Genomic DNA, 14,875 nt, shown 5'->3' on the forward strand with positions numbered 1-14,875 from the left:
AAGGACACTGACCGAGGGTCATGTTAATGCTTCAAGTAAACATTTCCACTTTCCTGGACCCTTCTGACTTTTTTTAAAATATTTTTTTTACTTTGCTACCTTTCCAAGTCAGGATGTTTTTGATACAGTAGTTTTTATTTTATTTTTGGGCTTATCTACCTAAGTTTATTCATTGAAAGTTATAGTACTGTTACCTTTTTCAAAGCAGACCTAGTACTGTACACATATTTTCAGTTTTACTTGCCAAATATTTTATGAATCCAAATCCATTCAGATTTAACTGATACATTCCAAAAGAAGGATGTGGTCTGAGTACTTTTAAAATTAAGGAAGCAACTCTACTTAGTTTATCTTGAAAAGAAAAATGTATACCATTGATTTATGCTTTTTTCTATGAGCTATGATTTTCTGTTAATATTACTATCAATTTCAGTACATAGTATCAGTTTTATTTGCATAGTTAAAAATTACTGAACAAAGGAGTAACAAACCCATTACTATTGAATTGTATTTTATTTTACAAATATTTTTGTGAATCATTTATACAGTGTCGAGAAAAAGTTTGTGAACCCCTTAGGATTTTCACATATTTCACATATTTCAAACCTAAAATGTTATTAGATCTTAATCTAAGTCCAAATAGCCTGATTAAACAAATGACACAAAAACATGATACTTTTTCAACATGTATTTATCCACAAATGATTCAAAACATTCAATATCCATGTGTGAAAAAGTATGTGAACCTTTAGATTCAGTATCTGGTGGCACACCCTTGAGCAGCAACGACTTCAACTAAATGTTTCCTGTAACTGTTGGTCAATCTCTCACGTCAGTTTTGAGGAATTTTGGCCCATTCTGCTTCAATTTGGTGACATTCACTTACTTTTTCACATACCCTGAATCTTAATTATTCATTGTTTGTATAATGCATGCATCATTTTGTTTCAAAATACATGGAATTGGTTAATATAAACCCTATTGGATATTTAAGAAAAGGCTAGTTTTGAGAAGGTGGCTAGTTTCAAGAAGGCTATCATGGTAAAACTATGGAATTTCCATAATTATCATTGGGGTTCACAAACTTTTTCTCGACACAGCACCTTATTTACAATGGCCACTTTTAAGCTGGTTTTGAGACACAAATGATAAGAATCTTTTAATCCAATCAACCCTAAACCAGCTCAGATCAGAGTTTTAAGTGTAAGCGCCTTATCAGTGGTTATCCAAACCTTTATCTATATCTTGCCTCTTCATGATGTTTGTTACAGAAGTCCATAGCACCCTTAGAGGTAAAGGTAAGGTTAGTGGATTTTCCTGCAGAACACATTACAATCGCTGCCTGCCGTATTCCTACAATATCTTCTTACAATCATTGTTTGATATCGGGTGATCAAACCGCCTGCCTTTGAAAACATCATGTCAACATCACGGATCTGATATTTGCATCCAAATTAAATTACATACTACTCATACCTTTCCTGGTTGGTTCCCGATTCCTCTAATAAAGTCTAGAGCAAGTAAACCTTTTTATTGGCCCATCTACTTGTTCCCCAGTGACACCATTTTGCATTGCAACTAATGTCATCGTGGAAGTTGGTGAGTAAACAAATACACAATATCTAAATACACCACCATTCAAAGCACCTATTATCCTTCACTCCACAAGATACACACAATGTCTTATTTCAGCTATACTTTAAGTATAAATACTTCTTGAAGTGAAAAATGAGCAAAATGAGACCCTGAATCTGACTCACAATTTGTAATTTGTTGGTATTGTCCCTCACTTCCATCAAAATATGATACTGTATTGTGTGAGTGACAAAATCTTTTTTTTCATTTGAGTGGTTTTTGTTTTAGCTGTGTTTGGGTCTGATACAAAACAGGGACTAAAACTCAAAATGCCTTCATGCCTTGTAATCTTACTGTATGTAGTGCAGTGTTCTGTGTGACAAGTCGTATGCACATTTAATTTACTCATTAGGGTTTGTACATATGTCACACAAACCTGAAACATAAGAGCTGTGTCAAGATAGAAAAAAGTGCATGGTCAATTAGGGGGCAGAATTCAGGTAAGAACTTAGATCAGGTAAGCATCAGGTCTTCACATGCGCAGTTCACAAGTCCAATGACCAAAATTACAATTGTCTGTGGTTAAACATGATTAAAAGCATTGGATCTGGCAGCAAAAACATTTAAAAAATCTTTTGGGGAATGACACCAGCTGATTTCATAAGAAGGGACCTCAATTAGATGAAACAAGGAGTTTTGATTAAAATCCAGGCGTCCACACAGGTTTTAGGTAGGAAAGAAAATCATAGCTGCTGACTTTGGAATGGTTTTCCAAGTTTCTTTGCACTGCAATGTAATTTTGCTTGCAAAGTGAAAGCCCAGCTGCCGGGGTCCTGCAGCATAGCAGTCCGAACATGTGGATAGCTAGAACAAGCAAAGGCAAGCACGCATTTCAGATTTTTTTTTTTAGATTGCAAATACATATTTTGTGCATTTGTAATTCATCTTAAGCCCCAATGAGAATTTTCTTTAAAACAAAAATATTTCTTCATAACTGTATTATGATCAAAGACGTCACCTGCAGGAGTGATCTTTGCCTACATGAACTAGTATGGTCTTCTTCTTTACAATGTCAAGTTGTCTCTCAAGCCATGCTTTAAACAATTGCATAGTTTGGAAAAAAAGCCAACTTATTTTAACCACGCAACATTATTGGAAGCGCCAATTAACATAAACAGTGGCTGCATTTTTTGCTTTACAATGGGATCTAACATTAAACAAGTTTATTTTGTAAATATTTTGGGGAACAAATATAAATCAGAACATATCCAGCATGAGTTTACTTTACGCTAATTGCAATGATGCATGGTGTTTACTAGTTATTTTAGTATTCTGCTCTTCTGTGTTCCAGATGCTGATAGTACAACAAGACCACCAAGGTCCTTCAGCAGGGAAAGACTGCTGTAATTACTTTAGATGTATAATACATCTGATAAAGAGCTTCCTACTGCATGTAATCCTTCATAGTGGCTGACAGTTTGAGTTGCCACTATCAATGTGCATCCACAGCTACCTTATCAAATTTCAGGACTGCAGAAAGAAGGTGGTCTTTTTATGTCTGTAGCTTTACGCAGCTGGGAACAAAAAAAAAAAAAAAGATGCATGTGTTTTAAATTAGGTGTCATTGATCTTTCAAAGTATTTTTTTCAGAAATTGCTAATATCTTTAAAGATTAAAGTTTGGGAACCTAGTGGCCTCACAACACAATATGGTTTTGCTTAAGATGTTAAAGGAACTAAGATATTATATGTTTGTGGTTAAAATGGCCCATCCTGAACCAAGACTCTCACTTTCACAAAGAGTTTTGATATGCTAATAAAAAATCTAAATAAAAGATAGTGTGGAATGAGTTAGGCAGAAATTTGCGAAAAGAAGATTAAGCTTTACCTGATGCTGTTTTGAAACGAAGGCTGAGTGTGTGCATGTGTGTGGTGGGGGTTTGAAAAAAAGTAGTTTTGATAGCATTATAAACAGTATGGTTTGGGAATAAGTTCCAAACAACTGATGTTCTACAGGTTACGTGATGCTTTTGTCTATTTACGAGAGCCCTGGTTCGCGGTTCTGAGACACAGACTTTCAATCATCTATTCCTTTGTAGTTACTTATGCAACATTGTTGCTTCATATGGTAAGCTAGTTTTATTATGTCAGTCCTGCTGAAACAGGGTGAATAGTTGATTGGAGACTTGTGTTTTTTCAGTCCGGCATCCTGCATCTCTTAAAAAAACCAGTCTGTATGTCTGCCTTAACTAATTCACACATCGAGCACTTCAAAACCTAAACAGAAGCCAGTGCTATACACACTTTTTTCTTAAGCAGATTTCCTGGGGTTTTTTTCTTACCATTTTTTTTTTCCAGATATATGCAACAGATGCTTAGATTAAACTTCCAGGTGTAATTAAAAATGTTCAATATATATAAAGACTTTCTTCTGATTGTATTTAAAACAATCAGATTGACAGACTGTATAGAACAGATCTCTCTCTCTCTCTCTCTCTCTCTCTCTCTCTCTCTCTCTCTCTCTCTCTCTCTCTCTCTCTCTCTCTCTGTGTATGTGCCTGCTGTACTGAATAGGCCTGCAGCTCTTCCTATAATTCATCTAATCTGTGCCTGAAAAGGATTAAGATGGTCAGCAGGGGTGGGAGGTTTTTCATCAGAATTTATTACTGTTCAAAGCTACCATAAAAAGCACTCATTCAAGTTTGCCTTTGTGTTAAAATCCGTGAAAATTGTTAATACTGTGAAAAATCTAAAACTTTGTAGGTGTTCCTTGCAGAGCTGTCTCGAGTGTGTGTGTGTGTGTGTGTGTGTGTGTGTGTGTGTGTGTGTGTGTGTGTGTGTGTGTGTGTGTGTTGGGGGGGGGGGGGAATACTACGGGAAGACGGGAATACTACAGTGGAGCAGAGAAGAAAACTCCTCTTAACAAAACAACCAAACTGACTTGATTTTCCAGTTTCCTGAATAAGTTGCTGATGTTTCTCCCTCTCACCTCTGACCTGCAACCCGTTACTTTAATATATATACATATATATAATGTATTGAAAAAGAAAACCCTCACCATAGGGCAAACATTGGATTATTGTTTGTGTGCATAAAACTCTAACTGCCTAAGAAAGCCTAAGAAGAACCTAAGAAGGCCAGTTTTTAATTTCTTTATTTCTTTATTGAATTGAATGCAAGGGATATTTGCAGCAGTAAGAAAAAGTAATATAGGAAGAAACAACAAGATACTTTTTCTGTTAGCTGATATCCATCCAACCAAGTTATAGTGTATTATGTGGACATGCAGTAGCAATAGCGATATTTGTTATCAAGTTTAATGGATCACAAAAAGAATTGTCAGGAGATCTGACAACATTGCAAAGATACAGAATGTTTTCTGCTGAATGTACCTGCAATTCTATAAGTGCCAAAAGTTTTGGTGCAGATACGTGATCTGCAACCATGGTAGCTTACACTTGCACTGTACATTTGCTACTTATTTGGCATTGCCCCCTTGTGTCACCCTGGCCAGTCTCCAGGTTGCTGACTGACTGGCACACAGCCTGGGCCGTTTCGCTTGTGAAAAGGGGGTGCTGGCTTGTCTGCCTTCTTGGGAGGGGTAGACAGAGAATGTGCAATGCCTAGCAAGGTATAAAACATTAGGACATACAGTGGCAATGGCTGCAGGCTTTAATGTATGACTTAAAATCTAGTTTACTTCAACCATTCTTACTGTTAATCTCTGTGGCAAAGTGAGCATGTTAAAAAGTAGTATTTATTTAATTAATTAATAAATTATGTTTATTGAAATAAATATAGATGTCGGTGTCAGCTCATTATGCAGTCATAGTTAGTATTTGCAGTGTACCTTACAGCTCTGGAACGTTAGTTTGCTTACCTAAGAAACATTTTCTAATAGAAATTACATTTCTGCAGCTTGTGTATGAGTTACACACAGCAAGGCTAGATTCTCAGAGCTGTTTACACCAATTTGCCATTAGTGCATTTGTTTTCTGATTGGAAAACAAATGCACTAATGGCAGCTATAAAATGGATAAAGTTACTTAAGTAACTAAATTAAGTCAGAGCCATTTATTTCTGATTTGGTAACTTTGTTTGATGCCGTTTTCTGCTAATTAATTGAAGCCCAAAGAGTTACATCAGAGGTGTCCAATCACAGTCCTGGAGGGCCAATCCAATCCAGGTTTAACGGTTACAATGATATGATTAACTACTTCAGGGTCTGGATACAGGTTTAATTGGTTCAATCAAATAACTTAGAACAGGGATGGAACAAACAGGAGTGGAAGGGCCAACTTTGGCCACCTCTGAGTTACCTTTCCCCTTTTAGTTTAAAAGCATTGTACATACGGATTATTGTGCAAGATGTAATACATCCATTTTTATTTTATAGTGTACATTATCTTTAATTCCTTGGGTGGCAGTAAATACTGCTTTAGTCTTGTGATTTAGTGTGGATGAAGTGATAAACCAGTGCATTAAGTCATGTAACTTGGTTGGGCTATTGATTTTTTAGTTGTCATAAATTAAGTTACAAAGAAAAACTGAGTAAGCCAAACAATGAACAAGTGACTTCCCATATACCTTTCTTACTGACTGTAAAGGACTAGTATAACTAATCATCTAATTATTCAACATTGACGTGTATTAACAGGTATTACCATGTTGCTCTCATGTACTCTATAACAGTTTATACATTCAGTACAGTGTAAAACTTTTCAGTATGATAGTAAAATTCAGGATCTAGTTTATAGTGGGGGCCCCTTAATTACTATAAAACGGGCAAACAGCACATAAAAAACACAGGACAGCAACAAAACAAGACAAAACAAAAATGTACAGATAACAAACATTTATGGTATGGGGAAGGCAAACTGACTGCTTAGTCACGAATGTTATGTAGAGTGCAGTTTTAGCTGGTCATGAATAAACAAACCCTGTTCCCCTCGTGAACACTTGACTGATAGGAATGTTATAAAACTGGGTGCCATTTGTAGCATGTTTAGGTTCTGTGAAATATATCCTATACAACCAAACACGTTTTAGCCTAAAGGCAAGTTATCTAATTTATCATTCATTGCTTATAGAGGCATGGGGTAAACAGGAACAGACTGCCAGTGCAGGGGTGTAAATTCACAACCTGAGAGGCCAAGGGTCACTGCAGTTGTGTAATCCCCTAATTAGGGATCTGCATTTATATGCGCTGGGCAGAAAAACGTTAATACATGCAATACTTATTTAAGGCTTTAAAAATAAATAACACTGAATATAATGAAGATACACTGTACACTTAATTTACAATTCATCTACTTTCTTTCAGTTACTTGGTTATGTGTTATCACATTTTGATTGTGTTTTACTGGAATATATATTGCAGCACAATGATATACTTACTGTTTGGGATTGTCAGAGTTTAAGGGCCTATTAAATTAGGGATCGTCTACATATATTAGCCCTGCTTAAGGTTTAAAACCCACCTTGTTGATGCACAGTTGAGTGATTATGTGCAAAAAAGGGCAATGTTTAATTGAATAATCCCTTCACGAAAGCACACAAAGACCTTTACAACTGTGTGAAAGTGATTTCTGTTACATTAATGTTAGAAGTAAATCCAGAAATTTCCCATGCCATGGTTTTGTAAATAATTACAGTTCTGCTGAATCTGTTGTATAAAGTTTACATGGGAGGTTCACTGCACCCTGGTTCTTGTTTGGAACTTTGGGAAGCACCAGTAAGATGTTGACATATGGCTGGGCTGCTGTAGTGTACAAGGCATGGATTACATGGGAACATAATAAACAGGAGCATAAAGACAGAGTTGTGCACAACCAGATTGGAATGACCTTTCTGGCAGTTGGAATCCATCTTGTTGAGATAATGCTAAGGTAGAAGAGTGAAACATGCTACATCAGAAGGAGAAAAAAGCATTTCATACTGTACAGACAACTGTGGAGTTACTGGCAGTGGCTTTGTTATGCATATAATATTACATATTTACCACTACCCTAGGTTTATATTAAAAAAGTCCCTAAATACATCTATATTTCTGTATTCTATATTTTAACTTCCTCGCTTTATTGCATTATAATGACAATAATATAATTAATGTTATTTATACTACTGAATAAATTATTAATTATTATTGAATATTTTCAAATAATTGATTTTTATTATTTTGAGTAAGGTTTGGGGTTGAAAAGTCATTGGGTAGAAAGGAAGATGTAAGGAAAGTATAGAAAACTATGAAAAAATTGAGTGTTGTTAATAGTATGAGGACCAGAACACCAGCCTTTCCAACCTCCAAGGGTGAATTTTAGTGACCATGAAATATGAGAGATATATAGACAGAGCCTCCTGCTAATGGCGCCATAACAAAAGTGACATATAGTATAATGGATGGTTAGGCATTAAATACTGAGGCTACAGTTAAATTAAAAGGTTCAGATGACACCATAAACTGTGAGAACAAAGGTCAGGTGGTTTGTGGGATTTCTCCAAAGCCAAAGATTGAATTACCTATTTCTCTTATAACCAGGTGTGGCCAGGTCAGTAAATAGCTGTGGCGTATTCGGTAGCCCCCCAATCCTTGTCAAGGGACTTTCTACAAAGTAACAGGTCAAGGAGGTGGTGTGAAAACAAAGTTAAGGAAAGGATTATATAGGTCAGGAAAGAGAGGATTAATAAATTGGGTGGCTATGAGCTCTCTCCTGATTTACAGCTTCACTTTATAATGTGTTTACGTGTTTACTGATAGTAGAAAGTGTTCTGTGTTAAAGTAACATGTAGTACACAAATAAAACCTGTGCTGATTTAAAGATGTTCTCTCTGCTGCATTATTATATATCATACATGTTTACTGTAACAAACATAGCAACACAACATGGCTAGCGGATCAAGTACCCTGTACTTACATGTACTTTCACCAGGGACCCCTATTTGCACCATTTATATGAAAGCAATATAAAATTGGTATGGGGGTTATTTAAAAACATATTATACGACGGTCTTTATTGTTTGGTTGTAGTTAAGCATACAGTATTTCACCAACACTACATTTTGGAGGGTTGTCTGTTGTCTTTCTTTGATCTCACAAGACAGTGTCAAAATATATTGCCTAGTTTTAAAAACTTTATGTCAGAACAGTAACACATCTGACAAGCCATCTGTTAATTAAAAAAAAAAAAAAAAAATCTATAATTGTTTCAGGAATGTCATTATCAACATTGTTGTGTGTGTGTGGGGGGGGGGTCAGGTATTACTATCAATGTGGGGACAAAATTTGAGAAAATGTCCCCATAAAGCTAGTAACTCCTGAACAAACGACGTTGTGGGGACGTCCCCACTTTGTAAAACACCTTTTTAAGAATTAGATATGCCTTAAAAAAAAAAAAAAAAAAAAAAAAACTAAAAGTGCCAAAATATTTAAATTGTTGTCAACTTTCACCCTGTGTGGAGATTTGTCTGACTGGAGTTAGAAATAGTAAATAAAATATAGTGAGTATAGTCAATGAGAAGTCCCCACAAGTATAGGAAAACATAATGTGTGTGTGTGTGTGTGTGTGTGTGTGTGTGTGTGTGTGTGTGTGTCTTTTATTTGGGGGTAGCAGCAAGTAAGAGATGGACTGTGACATTACTTATTAGTTGCAGTAGATCTTGATGATATCATTTTGGAGTGGTGTCTGTGCTGCTGTCTTTTGACAGGTATTGTTGTTGATAAGCCCTGAATTTCCCATTAAACAAGAAAGAGACCCTGGCTTTGAGTTTATATGTAGAATATTTTTATATTGTGGTGAAATTCCTCATTAACCTTTGACCTCCTGGTACTGGCAAAGTGGTCTTGTCTACCTCAATGTCCTCTTGTCTACCATTTTTCTCCAGACTGTAATTTACTACTCCTTTTTTTATTTTTGAAAGACGAGAAACACCTGTTTATTTTACAAAACAAGAACATTAGCATAAATGTCGAGCAAAAAAGAGGAATACTCAAAACCTAACATTAACATTTGTAAACCATGTCCTTTGTTTGTAAGTTACAGTAGAAAACCTAAAAGTATAGGAATTGCAAACCCTCTCATCCAATTACTAGTTCGCAATTCAGTTTAGGCACTGGTATGAACTGTGTCATCTTCAGTCAATGTTATCCTACCCTTTAACATTGCAAAATCTGAGGGTTTAGAAGATAAATAGATACAGACCACATGTACTAACAACATATACAATATACAGACCTCCACCCCTCGAATTGAGCAATTGTAAAATAAGTATTGCTTCACACAAACCACTAAATTAGAAAAGTAACTTGATAACAGAGATGTACAAAATGTTCTGGAAGGGAATGATGTATTCCAAACCCCAAAGCCAATTTCTGCTCACACCATTTCATTTCAATAGCCAATATCCATTTTAATTTTTATGATTTACCAAAAGATGTCTGCTACAGATTGACCTCAGTGATTCTCATTCTGTTTACTGTACCTTTTTTTTTTCTAATTAAAATAGTGGCCTCATAACAAGAGAGGACATTGTGTAATTGTAATTTAATATGTCTGGGATATTGTGTGTGTATATAACTGTTTTTTTGGTGGCCATCTGTTAAGCATGATTATATGTGCTTGATGGTGATAGTTTGGAATAAAATGCTTGCCCCTTATCTCATTTCCTGGTTGATGTGAAACCAACTGAACCTCCAGATAGATTTCCAGTCCTCTCTCCTTCGTCAGAGTGGTCAGTGACAGGATGAATAATTTTATACAGACTCCTTAGACAACACTTCTGCTTCCTTTTTAAAATCCCACTGTGCCACCATATCAAACAGGATGCTGTATGTGATCTTAAATTGTATCTGTATTGTGGCATATCAAAGTAATTGAGTAGTCACAAGCCTCCTGCCACACATAGTGGCATGGGTTGTTCCCTTACCCCTCAATTGGACCATTACAGGCATTTCTCTTACATTCCACTACTAAGTTATTAATAGGGGTTTTAAATAACAAAGACCACAGCATTGATAGACAAAGTATGGCATTTAAACTTTTTAAAATCTAATTTATTTAATGTTTTGGATTTTCTTCTCCTTTTTTTCTCCTGTTCTCTTCAGAGAAACATAACAAGGTTTTAGGCTGTGCATGTGTCTTGAGCTCCCTGCTTCTTGTGTGGTCCCTACAAACTGTATGATTTATTCAGCTAAAGGGAGAGGAGCATGACCCCCTGTGACCACAGAAAGAGAGCTGCACGTGGGTTTCATGCTTTCAGCACAGAAATGTCTGCTATGACTAAGCTGTGCGGCTGAAGTCAGTGTCTGAATGGTGCTAAAAAGGAACTTTGCCTTCAAAAGTGTACTATTTACTACGGACCAGTTCAAGGGGATTAAAAACAAGGATTTTTCATAGTTGAAAAATAAAATGATGAAAGCTGCTACGAAAATTAAAATTGTGCAATTGACCTAATTTTGTTTTCCCGAATTATTTCTTCATGCAGGTTTTTTACCTCCTTGTTTTCCCCTTCAGTTAAGTTCACAAAGTTTGAAAAATGACTGTGGTTAGGTTTTACATGTGCATGGTTAGTAAATGTTCACAATCTAGAAGAAGAAAACCGAAAACAAGGTTACATTTTTTTTTTTTTTAAACATTTTTCCACAAAGGCTTCCAAGTATGTTTTAAGGCCTGTGACTGCTCTGTTCCTCTTCATATACTTCAGGACTGGCAGTTCCACTCTGTGCTTTTTGTCAGGTTGATTTTTATCCACATAAATATATATATATATATATATATATATATATATATATATCTATATATATATATATTATATATATATATATCATATGTACAAAGCGCTTTGATTTCTCGCACAGTGTAAACTAAAAGCGCTGAGCCGACTGGACAGTCTCTTACACACGCAGACCCATATTTACTGAAATAAATGATTTTGCATTAAACAGACTTACGGCTGAGCAGTGCTTTTTCTAGCTGTTGGAACGTGAAAGGTGAAAGTGGTGGATTTTATTGAAATGTAGCAGCAGAGCAAGCACCCAACCTTAGATGGTTAATCAAAATGTAGACAAAAACTTCCAAACATACCCTTGCTGTTATGCTTACCTGTTTTTTTTTTTTTTTTTTTTTTGTTGTTGTTTTGTTTTGTTTTTTATAATAATCCTCAATGTTATAGTGCTTAAGAAAGCTTGATATGATTTACAAACATAAACATTTAACACATAAAGACTAACTAAAATTAGTCAGATCACAGCTTCTCAACAGTTTCCTTTCAGAATGATTGACATTTTGTTATTCCTTTTATCACAGGATCAAAGCAAGTTATTGTTGTTCAACCAGATCCAAAAAAACATTAAAATAACATCAACCGAGTTTCTATATGGTTCATATGAGATCTGCTTTAATAACTAGGTGGGATGTAGTGTTCAAGGCTAATTTAAATCATTGTAAATGAGACTGCTGGGAGTAACCTTGCCTTCAATCAGAAAACAGCTTTAAAGGCTGGATAGTACATAACCCTTATTCCCAGATACTTCCCAGATTGTTTAACTTTTCTTGGCATTTGTTGACAAGGATTATTGACATGTAGACTGTAACTGAAATAATAGGTAAATACTGTGCCTTTAACTCTTTCACCTCTGTAATTTTCTATTTCTGATCACTCCAGTGTAGGGTAATAAAGTGTCTTCTCCACAATGGAAAAGAGTCAGACTTGTCTGCTTGTGTGGTTACTGACTCTTAACCTCATAAGACTTAATGAATCTCCTTCTCACTGCTGATAATACAGTTCATAATACTGACACCAGCATAAGACTCATACTTACCTCTCAACTACAGAGCTTGTTCTTTAGTTGAATGGTAAAACGCTCATCTTTGAATGAATGATTTGTAGTTTGCACCCACCCCTTACCTTTCCATTTAATCCAATGGGCTGAGATGTCAATATATTACATAAGTGAGCGACAACACCTGATAGAGCCCACTGGTCTAATTACTAATCTTTTTCTCAAAGAGTAAATTGCTTAAAATAGCGTCTTTTTCTATGGTGTTTATAATGGGTTTTGTTGCTTCAATATTACATTTTAAACATTGTTAATCATGTATTTCAATCCACAGTAGTATCTGAGCTTCTAGAATCCCTTTGTGCATTTTATGATTCCAAAAAACTCGTATGATGATATGAGTTTTGAACTCTGCTGGCTCCACCTTCTTTATACTTTTACTGTAGTCAAGTGGGATCAGCAGTTGAAACCCTTTAATGTTACTAAACTCAGAATTAAAAGCTCCTACATGTACCTAATTGTTTCCTATTAGCTATGTACAATTTTTTTGTTATTTTTTTTATTTTTTAGAAAAAAATGGGGAAAACTTTTAACTGGAGAAAAAGGTTGTGACCCAATGTGTCTACAGAAAGGGGCAGTGATTTAAACCCAGGGTGGTATAAGTTACCCCCTCCTTATTATGGCTGTTGTATCCCTGTAGATAAGAAAGCATGTGAGGTCTGTGATTCTATCAAAACATTAAAAGTCCTTATTCAAATAATAAACATACAGTTCCCCACACACTCAAACATGTTGGTATTACTACACATAATGACTTGCTGTACAAACCCATACTTTATTTAACCTATGCTCTTCACAAACCCTAACTACTAAAACCCCCCACCGGACTTGTTTTCAGAAAAAGAAGAATAAAATAAATAAATAAATAAAAGGTTTGTGACTGGATTGGAAAGTGTGGGCCTGAATTGTAATTCTCGCTTGTTAATTTTTCCATATGTTTTCTGTTACTTATGCGAACAAAACTGGCCTCACTTATAGAACACACCCACACACACACACACAGAGCACATTACACTACACATGCCATCATCCTTTCATAATTAGCGGCTACGCAGTTACCTCAACATAGTTGACAGGTCAGTTGTACCATTACATCTGGTACGGGCCCTAAAAGATGAATTTGCTTAGGTTGCTGTCACCTTTTATACATAATGCACCAGTATTGCATCCACATTCACGTCTACATCCTTCAGCTCAATTTCTGGAAGGTGGCACATATAGAAAAAAAAAAAAAAAAAGGTAATGAATGAAACCTTACACAGAAAAGTTAAATTGCAGCGTTTTGGTATTCAGCTTCAGGTAGTAAGCAGCAGGGCACGTTTCCATCAGCAAATTCCTGACAGAATAATAAACAATAAAGATCATTTTCCACAGGCAAGGCTATTCAGCTAGCCTAAATTAAATCTAGCAAATATATCAAAATATAAATATTGTCATTGTTATTGTCCGAAAACATGGAGTCCCTTGTTCTCAACTTCCAGTGGAACTTATTTGTAATGTCGAGAAATGGTCCAAGTGTGACATATTTGTGTACTTTTAAATTAACTCAGGAGTTTGTTTTGGGCTTGATCAACAGTGAGTTGTGTGTTTTTAACCGTGATGGTGGCAGACCATTTAATGTTAATTATTCACTGTGAGCCAGCCACATTCAATCTTTCTTTTTTTGGCTCAACCCCTTGTTCAAGATTTATAACCTTGCTGAAAAGAAGCAATGGATACACTGCAGGAAATTAGTCACAGTTTATATTGTCCCAATATGATGGGGCTGTCTTTTCTGAACGTGACTCTGATTTTTAAAGGGTCGGTCAACGTCTTCTTGCCAGGCATCCCTAAAGGGTTAGCGACGTGTGAGTTATGGCAAGTGTTATTGTGCCCTATTTCAGATTATTTTAGCACATACTGTAGAGTAAACCTGTATATTTTTCTTACTCATGGGTCATTTAACAGCCACATGTTTAAACAGCTGTAATGAACTAACACTCAGCATTAACAACCTTCTGAGGCCCATGTTTGCAAGTATGCTTTTTTTTTTACAGTGAAAAAAAAAAATGTGAAAGGTTGTGTTTCTGCAGTGTATATTATGATTTGCTTAGTTGATGTAAAGCAGAAAGTTTTCACACTTTAAAGGTTGTATGTCCTTCTCAAAACATGGTGATCACGTTTATGTGCGTTAAATGAGTAGTTCTCTTCACTTGTCCATTACAACTAGTTTGTTTTATTTAGTAGTATTTTTGTATTTTTGATATTTGCAATCCATTTAGGTACAAAACCACAGCATGATTAGTATATATGCACATGATTTTTATAATGCAGTCTTTTAAACCACTAGTAAAACCAATAAACCATTGCTGGCCATAGCTGGAACTTCTTCCGTGCTATGCTATGCAGAGCCCTTGATTACTTGTCCGAAACAAACCAATGTTTATGTTATATTAAATAAATATTGCTTCAATGCCAGTTAAATTTA

The sequence above is a fragment of the Polyodon spathula genome, chromosome 2 (assembly GCF_017654505.1).
Source record: "Polyodon spathula isolate WHYD16114869_AA chromosome 2, ASM1765450v1, whole genome shotgun sequence".
NCBI lineage: Eukaryota > Metazoa > Chordata > Actinopteri > Acipenseriformes > Polyodontidae > Polyodon > Polyodon spathula.